We start from the raw sequence: 10,415 nt of genomic DNA, 5'->3' as shown, positions 1-10,415 counted from the left end.
TGTCGAATTTGACGGGGTATATGTTACTCAAAGTTGTTAAAATCCTCCCGAAAACAGAAAAAATAAAACATTACAAAGTCAAAGTCAAAGCAAATAACAAATAAATATATTAATATAATTGTTTTAATGATCATTACTTAGATTTTATAATTTGATGGAGTATATTACCCATAATTTTTCAGATTATCAAATAATTTCATCAAATTGAAGGGGTAAGTGATGCCAAAGTAATGAAAATCAGTTAGATTTTATAATTCTGATGGAGTAATAGGTACTAAAAATAATGAAAATCGCATCATAAACAGAAGAAAAAATTACATAATAATCCTTGATAAAGTCAAAGCAAATAACAAATAAATTTGTTCCTGATTTTCTTTTATAAAAAAAAAAAACCAATAAAAAAAACACCCAACGGTCCTTTTCAGGGCCACCCACTTCTCTCGAAAAGAGATAGCATTCATTTTGCCAAAATCAATTAAAACTCCAAATTCCATCTTTACCCATGTTGTACGTGTGTGAGTGAGTGCTTGCGTTAGGTCCATATTCTAAAAAATAAAGACCACGAGGCACATACGTTTTCTGTCTGGTCTATTGTTACAAATATTACAATCCAATTCACAACTTAACAAATTTAAAAAGTTCATAGACTTCTTCTGTGTCTGTGTTAACTCTATTTTTTTGTTGTTGAATTTCTTCACTTTCACAGGTTTTTCCTCCACTTCGTCCTCACTTTCGTCTCGTTTTCTTTTCTTCTCTTCTTTTTCTTTCTGGACGTTTCGGGGTTCTTCCTTTTGGGAGGGTACCTCTTCTTATTTTCCTGCTCCGAACCCTTCGCTTCCTTTTGCTACTGTTGTTTATTAGAGCAGACTGAAGACCAATGTCCTTTCTCTTGACAATGATTACAAATATCTTGACTTTGGTCTCTTCTGTTGCCTATCTTGCTTTTTTGGCGGTCTGGACACTATGTGGCCCAATGCCCTTCCTTCTAACAGATACAGCAAGTATCTTGGCTTTTATCTCTAAAGGAGGGGGAGTAGTCCCACTGCTTGTCTGAAGAAAACTTTCTTATGACACCTCGCAAAGCTCTGATCAGACGTTCTCTTTGTGTTGGTTCTTCCATCGTTCTGGTCGATTTGAGAGTGATTTGAACACTGGGAGGGATGACATTGGCCCTTTATATAGGAATACACTAAGCGGACATGGATATAGGGTCCCATTGCATTTAAAATGTAGTCATTTGACTTTTTGCAGTCAAGATGAAACTATCACATAATTTCGTGGGGGAAGACAATGACATCAAGAGGCAGAAACGTGATTTATTGCCTCGCACAGTAGCTGAAGTCATGGCTCAAATTCACACCAGCGATTTTGAAGACGAAATGGGTGAGCAAGAATCCAGACCCAGACAGTCTACACCCAACCAAATTTCACAACCAGTAAACCCTGAAAAGTACTACCACATTCGAGAGACGGAAAAGCGCTCCTCTAGAAAATTTAGAACTATGGCTTACACGTACACGAGGAAGTTTGAAGATTTCACAAGTCCGAAGCACCATTGAAGAAAGCAGAAATGTTCATCGCCGAGGTGTGGGATTCTTTCTTAACCACACCGAAACGACAATGTGAAGCCAAAGAAGACGATCGCTTGAGACTTTCTATTCATCACGGCAGAACTGACACCTTCCAAAGTCAACGAAAACACTGAACACGTGCAATAATCCAACGACAAGTTTCACCGATGGAAAAGCGACACTGTTAATGACCCACGTGTCTCTTCCGCAAGGGACCGGACGCAAAACGGTCTTATTGGTGGACGTCCCTCGTAGCACCCAAACGAGCCTCTTCCAAATTAACAACCCTCAAGACAAGATGTGTTTAGTATGTGCCGTCGTCGTGAGAAGAACATATGCCGACAAGAACGACACGATAGAATGGAAAAGAGCATGGAAAACTATTCAAAAATCGGATCGAGCCAAACATTGAAGAGAAGCAGAACTCTTGTTACATCAAGCGGGGTTATCGTAAGAGACACCCTGTGGCATTCCTGAAAGGCAAAAATTGCAAGACTTCTTGGCTCCACGCTTCACATTGAAAGTGCATCCTCAAGAAGTGCGCAGACCTCTGTTGTTTCGAGGCAAACATTTCAAAGACGGAAAATACATTCCCGTCTATCATCACGATCAACATTTCGATGCCATTACCAGTATCACCGGATTCATGGGATACAGTTATTAGTGTGAGAAATGTGACTATGGCTATAACAATCTGGAGCAACACAATCATTGTGGATCGAAATGCTTAGGATATTTGGGCTCTCAATCCTGTCTGGGCGAAGGACAAGAACGAGTGCATTGCTCTGCTTGTCGGAACACTTTCATCAACCCTACCTATTAACAAAAACATCTGAAGACGAAAGGTTCACAGAAGAAAAGTGTTTGTCAGCTCCTGAGATTGTGCCCTACTTGTGGACGTGGCATACGTACCATTAATGCCAAGTTACACGTATGTCCAGGAAAGAAACCATGTCACATTTGTCGCCAAATCGTAGAGGAAGACGATGAACAGGAGAAAGGCAATTTCATCATTTTCTATTTCGAATCCATGCAAGAGAACATTCCTAATTTCTGTGTGGCTCATTGAGCGTGTGAGAAGTGCATTCAAGAACCCATCTATAGTTATTGCCCTCACTGCAGCAAGATTCCTGGAGGACGTAAACAAATCTTTCGGGGACCTAACACGCTGAAAGATTATGCCCGATGGATCTTAGACCCCTTCGACGAGACGTGGAGCCAAGAGGACATCGAACGTTACGGAGATTGTGATCGCCATGCCACGGTAATGGCTCAGAATTGCTCGGGATACAATGGACATTTTCTTTTGAGAAACTATACTGAACAAAGTACCGAACGTCCAAAAGTGACTTTGAACGGAGCCAAATTTCCATCCAAGGGGGACAAGTGCAGTTTATTGATTCGATGAGTTACATGGCCATGCCTTTGAGTCGAATGCCTAAAACGTTTGGAATGACAGAAATGGCCAAACGTTATTTCCGCACTTTTTCAGTACCGAGGCCAAATCAACACGCCGTTCTACCCCATTGGCATGAGGCTCACTACTACGACCCCAGCAACGTGCGCATCGGACAAAGAAAAGCTTTCAACGCTTGGTACCAGACTCACGCCTCTGACCCCATCGGCGTTCGGGAATAAATGTTAAGGTACTGTCGTTCCGACGTGGACATTTTATGACGTTGCTATGGAACAATTCCGAGAAATGTGCATGAAGCACGGAGGGATCTATCATTTGATGCCGTCGGAACAGCTACCGGTATGCCACTGAAAAACGCAATTGGACACGGCACACACACCTCAAAAAAGGAACACGGTCTAAGATTACAAGGAACTCGATATGGTCAAGGTCTAAGACTGCTGGGGACGCTTCGTTAAAGCACCCATGTCCAATTTTGATTTACTTAAATAAGCTCGGCGATTAAAAATGAAAAAAAAATTCAGAGGTGTTTGCATGCGTGATCAATTACCTGAAAAACCAAATCGTGTTAAAACAGGTATCGTTAATCTCGATGGAAGTTTACGTCCTGGTACTCATTGGCTTGCATACGCGGTTTAACCACGTGAGTTGTCTGTTTTGATTCGTATTGATTGGCGCCATCAAAAACAATTTACGACATAGTGGCTTAGTTGGTGACATACCAATCTGGTATTGAACATTACCAACGCAGACTATAACGGTTCCATCAATATGAGGTCCAGAAGTACTTGCTGTACTTAATGCCGTGTGAACGTCATCAGCGAAGCCTCATAGAGTAGTGCCTATTATACCGCACGTCATTTTAAACAGGTTAATGGTTCATAATGATATATATTTACAGATCTGCTAAAGGCAAGCCCCAGCGTGATATTGATTTATCCAAATATGCAACACTAGATGAACGTGCTGATCTTTTGCATCTCGCCGATATTGACACAAACGAGGTTGTTGATTTTTAGGATCAGCAAGGGCAGTTAAAGAAGTGCAATATCTCGATGACAGATATTATTCTACCAGTTCCATGCGCGACCGAACATAACGTAGTAGTGTTTACTAAAATCGGTAAAATTAATAAATCGAGGAATTCATATCTAACAATCATGGGAGAGATTGCTGGACGTGATAGAAGAACTGAAGACATAATGTATGAAGATCTCAACATGAGCAGAAATACAATTATCAATGTGAGAGAATCAAAATCAGACGACGACGTCGCAACAAAAAATACGTGGACAATAATTCCACGATCAGATCAAAGATTTAAAAAATGTGTTTCTAAAACAGGTTATGCAACGACTGGTTCACTCAACATGAGCGGAAATAACATTGGTTTTTTGACAGGAACAGAATCAAACAATTACGATGCAAAGAATAAATATGATGATGATCTTGTTAATTACATTCAACGGTGGAATGATTACGTTTAGATCTGAGTATACTAATCATGTATCGGCATTTGTGAATTTTCGTAGAAAAATAAATAGAACCTTAGATAATTTCTTTGGAAACCCACCGGTCAACAGCATTAAGATCGTTGAAATTAATGCACAACTTGCTGATATAGTCAACTTAGAACAACAATCGAAATTATTAACAATGAGCTCACCAACTCAACTCAAGAATCAATTCGATAAAAACCGAAGTCGAAAAAATAAAAAATACAGCCGATGATGTAATTTCCACTTCTCCGCTCATCAACATGGTATAGACATGGTATCCACAGTAGCGTCTGGAACGGGAACATGGGAACCGGAAAACAACTTACTCAAATATTCCGCTGATATTGCAGGATTGTATAGGCTCTCCGTGTTTGGCCCAGCTAAATCTGAGATTAAAGGAACAAGTTCACTTAGTCCATTTGCTGATAGATTTTCCGTAACCGTCGCATTCGTGTTAAATCAAAAGATCGGAAAAATAATCACACTGCTTCCAGAATTGGAAGAAGTAAGATCAGCGATATATCGGTGGCGTCTGGAATTGATTACTTGGTATAGTAATATAGCACATAATGAATACCACACAATCCTTTCGGTACAATCAAGCATGTACGGGGAAGTTATCGATGGAAGAAATCAGCGACGAGCACATTATAAAAAAAGAAGAAATATCACAGACGAATAATTCGTCTTCGACAATACTGTATACGCAGTTTCCTCGGTGGTCGTTGAAGCAACGACTTAAATTGGCACATTATCAGCGACGTACGTGATACCGCCTATGATTGGAATCGGTGTGTGTTGTTGTAGGTGTTCTGGTATACTCAATATAAACTTGAAAAATATATATACATGTACTATTTAAAAAAATTGCAGAAACACAGAAATAGCTTAAGCTGCGACATAGCGTGTATACATATATCACCGATACTATCAGCGGGGATAAATGATGATGCAATATCAGACAATGAATTTGCTGCAATTAATGATATTTATTATCGGTATCACAAGAACGCTAACACACCGTTGCCGACGTTGCCAGCGCCATATTCAGAATCAGCCATACAGATAACAATGACCGCAGAAATAACCACATTACTGGAACAGATCATCGCTAACACAACACCGCAGACTACCACAATGACAACAGCAACATCAACACAGCCAGTGTTAAGAAGCTATATATATCCTTTTATTTATTAAATACATATACTCGGGTTTCGTTTTTTGTATACAACGATACCCGATGGTGATTTATGTATATTGTACAATATTTTGAAACAGTGAGTTCGGTACATCCTATGCCGCACGTGCGAAATGCTTTCGACAGGAAGAATCGAATACTTCCAGCACACAGACGATGTATGGTACCATCGTCTGTGCATACTTGCTTCACCGTAAGACTAAATGAACACATTACGGAACGTCTTTCAGTAAGCAGTCTACTTTAAGGACTTGCACATCTTAAGCTGTAGAAGTATGTGAGTTATTCATTAATTCCTTGTGTTTAGTTTATAACTATTGTACTACCACGTTTATTTTTGTATATTTTCTATGTAGCTTCGGCTTATGTAGTATAATGCAAATATTTTTATTTTTGTGACTTAGCAAGAGATTTATATTAGCAATATAGAGTTGCATTTTTAAGGGACGTTTAGTACCGTATGATTCTTATCGGGCACGGGTAGGTTCACTTTAGAACCTGTGTATTGTTTTGCAATTATTGTGTCTATAATGTAATCTGTATAGCTTACCGTATATAATGTCATTACGTTTTATCGGATATGCCAGTGCCATGCATAGTATACGGTTTTAGATGTATTTTCAGCTGATTGGAGTCGACGTGGTATCAGCTGTAGAGCTAACCATAGAAGCTGACCATAGCAGCTGTGAAGCTGAACCATAGCAGTCGAAGAGATGAGTGAACAGTGTTGCTGGTCAAGTAGCCGGTGATCGGGCGTTGCTGACCGATTTGTGTTCGCTGATTTCTTGATTGACCAAGGAATTGAATGCTGGTCAGTGACTGCCTGAAATACTCTCTGCTTTATTGACCAGTGTGACCGGTAGGTAAGTGTGCTGGTGACGGAGTGTGTAACTCCATACATGTAATCTTTTTAGCCATGGGCTAATTCTGGGGTTTGTAATACCCAGTGTTTTGGGATTGTAAAGATATGTTGTATGTCTGTCCCTTTGTTTTCATCATTTTACTATTTGAGTAAAATACCTCATTTTTCACTGTCTGAGTGAATACATTTTACTATATCAATATAGTACCACGTTTTTTACTATTTGAGTAAAACACGTTATTCTTTTCGTCGTGTGAAATAACTGAATCACTCAGCTTTATCCTTTTACTGTGTAAGGTCATTTATTTGTATTTCATTTTGTTGTATTATTAGGTTCTTGCGGATTGTTAATTTTTCCAATATCTGAATCATATACACGCACGTATTAATCGAAGCTTTTTCTCATTCACGTCATTCATCAGGAAACATTTTATTTGTATCACATAAAAAGTGTTATGTTGTAAATCCATAATCGAACCCAGTTACTTTGTTACATCCAGAAGTCGATATTGGTTTTCCAACTCCGATAAAAGCCCCTAATAGTCGGTCAATTGAAATGACACGGGCACTATTAAGACTTTATTATAGTTGGCCAAATATCAGAGAAAAATCAGTTGGTGGATTAGACGCTAATAATTCACTGGTATTCTCGCACAACGTCAATGCTGGAACATCCCCGCTACCATTCCAACAGGATCATACTAAAATTGAGCAATTCATTGAGGAACTTCAATGCAGAATTAAATAAAGAGCAGGAAAAGAAACAAAGATCTCTATGAAAGTACACGAGCCAACGCTGAGTGAAGCCATTGAAATAGCGACGCCTAATTACGCCGTTGACATATATAAGTCGATCAGAACCGTGCTGGGAAGGGCCAATCTATATTGGACCACCCCCACCAGATCAATCATTATAGAACAAATTTGCAATGGTATGTTAAGGTAGACCCTCCCTACCGGAAAGTAGAGAACAAGACAGATGATAAAGATTACATGGTATGGTTCTATGATGATATATTTCGGGGTGGGGGTAAATACATCCTGGAGTGATAAATATATTAAATCACATTACTTCGGTATTAGTCCGCTTATTATCGGATACAAAAAGATCTGAACAAAGACATCTAAGGGATCTGATGGAGAAATATTAACGTGACCAAACGATGATCTTAAACGTAAAATCGTTGCCTTAGTTCAGCTGAATCAGAAGAAACCTGATGCAAAACTGTTTCAAACATCCGTAATAGACACAGCAATTCACAAGTGTGATATGATGGATGCAAACGGCGTAAAATACAAAACATCATTTCTTAATTATTTTACGATCACGTTAGAGTAGCTGTCTACGTTCAAACTACCGGGGATGGATTACACTAAAATATGTAAAATGCGGCACGCAAAAATACGTGTGTGTGACCGAGACTACTATTGTGAATTGTCTTATGCCGTTAGGAAAATATTTCCACAACAATGTTGTGTTACAGCAGGCGCAGTGATTATTTTGTCGTTGTTTCAGTATCATTACAAACTCCACTTCCAAATCAAACTGGCGTAATTCGTTTTTGTCATCTCGCATAACCAGCTAATCTTTTTCTTCACTGCGTTGATAATTCCTGGTGACGTTGTTGTGACGGGCGGTGGCAGAGCCACTGCTGCTGACAACTTCAGCACGTAGACAACCCTGCGTAACTGAGATATTTTTGTTATTCTAGACACAGCCAGAGAAATTAAATTTGACCATTCGATGCGATCATCGACAATCCAAAATATTGGTATATGATATTGTTGACCCCTGAGACGAATGATGTCTTATTACATATCCTATCCCAGGGTCCAGTACAGTGGATTTAATGACAACGCCTGTTGTACAGCCTCTACTGGAACCTCAACGATATCATCAAAACCGAGCTTTTGTTTTTTGGCGGACACCTACGGTGTCTACTGCCGGAATACCAATAAGTATATTTTGTCTGCGTGTAATCTGTTGGTCGATAACATAATGGAACCAGTTGATCCGGAAATGTTTACTCGTCAAGCTCAAATATTTTACGTTGAAGTGAATAACGAACGTTTTTTCCTGGATACAACTATTGGATCGTTAGGGCGCCATAAGTTTCAGAAATCTGACATTGGAGTCTCTGAAAGTATGGTACGCAGTATTTCAGACTGAATTTTGTCAGTTTCTAATCTGATTAACGATTTCAGTTGTTGCAGTTGTTCATCCTGTGATCGATGGTCGTACAAAACTTCATCATAGTGGCCAACATAGTTGATCAACCATTCGTGTGTTGATTAACCTGTAAACGGCGGAGGTTGTCCATGATTGCCACACATGATAATTACAGTAGATTTTGTTGATAATCAGTCAAGAAATATCTGTAATGCTTCTTTGGATACTGTACAAATCTCATCCAGGTAACTATTTTCGGGATATATTTCTCACCCATTTGTTCGGACGTCCATGCATCACCTCGCCAACTAAAGAAACTATGATACGTGCATGCGCTGTCGCCACGTTGTCTCATCGCTCTGGCAAGTCAGTGAGTTGGCGTCAAAACAATCATATCATAGTTTTTTAATAATTCTATCACGCGTGTTGTTCTACCAAAACCACCTGGACCATTTAGACAGACAGTGATATATCTAGTTATTTGATATCGTTATGTTAATAAATATATGGTGCTTTTTAACGTCAGCCGACTCTTAATATTTACGTATTTGTTCGTGTTTATTCGCCATGAACCCTAGTTGACACATCTTGTGTCTTCTTCGATAAATGGTTTCACAAGATCCATTTTACAACGACTAATATAAAAAGAATCGGTGACGACTCTAAATGCGTCATTGGGAAATCAGCTGATCATCAATAATGGGTTTATAGATGAGGATGCCAACACAGATGATCTCAAATGCCCTCGTAGTGGATAACTATTGTACCTACATTTTTTCCATCTTGCATGATTGCATTTATCCGTGACACCAACACACCTCGCGACGCTGTGTCCTTGACAACAAAATCTAATTCGGCTGGATCAATGATTAATCTTGTGCAATGACGTGCATTATCAGATGATGAACCCTGAGTAAACTTACCAATAATATTTCTGCAGATATCTTTGTCGTCTTGTAGTAACCAAACATATTTGTGTGATTTGTATTAAATTATCTCAGAGGTTACAGTTAGTGATGTGAGAATCTTAGCATCGGGCATGTATCGTAAAAGCACTATTGGAGACCAACCACGCTGATTTTTTACGCAACAGTCGTTGAGATTGCCACTGGTATCCGGTTTATTAAAGAGTCTACCAAACCAAATTGGTGTCACAGGATGAATACTCGCTGCAAACTCGAATGGTTCACTCTCGGCAAATCCAGTTAGATCGATATTTGGTAGAGGTCCGTTGATTGCAACTCGTGTCATTTCATGTTTTGGGTGCCCGAATCTTTCAAAATAGCGATGACACTTGACAAGTCCAAGAAAAGCCGCCGGATAACTGGCGATATTGTCAACAGAAATCATGTCGGAGGAATTATATTTTGTGTTCCAAAGACCGACATAGCCAAACTCAACACAAGATTGTGATACATCATCGAGAAATTCTTTTGGAGTAGGACAGTATTTGAGCCACAACGGACGACGCTGTAAATCAATTAACGAGTAAATCATCGTTGTCGCCGTTATATTTTACCGCAATCTTTTTCATAGCATGCTGGAGTGATTCCTTCCGATAAAGAACTCCAAATGGCAGAATAAATTGATCATCTCAGTGAAATAGCAAGACCGATCCAGTTTGCTTAGCGTGAAGCCCAACTAATATAGGTTAGGCATATTAATCCTCTCTTCTTCTTTTCTCTTTAATAAATA

This window comes from Sinohyriopsis cumingii, chromosome 5 (genome assembly GCF_028554795.1).
Source record: "Sinohyriopsis cumingii isolate HCF-2022 chromosome 5, ASM2855479v2, whole genome shotgun sequence".
In the NCBI taxonomy this organism is placed as follows: domain Eukaryota; kingdom Metazoa; phylum Mollusca; class Bivalvia; order Unionida; family Unionidae; genus Sinohyriopsis; species Sinohyriopsis cumingii.
Note: the sequence above shows the minus strand (reverse complement) of the source record.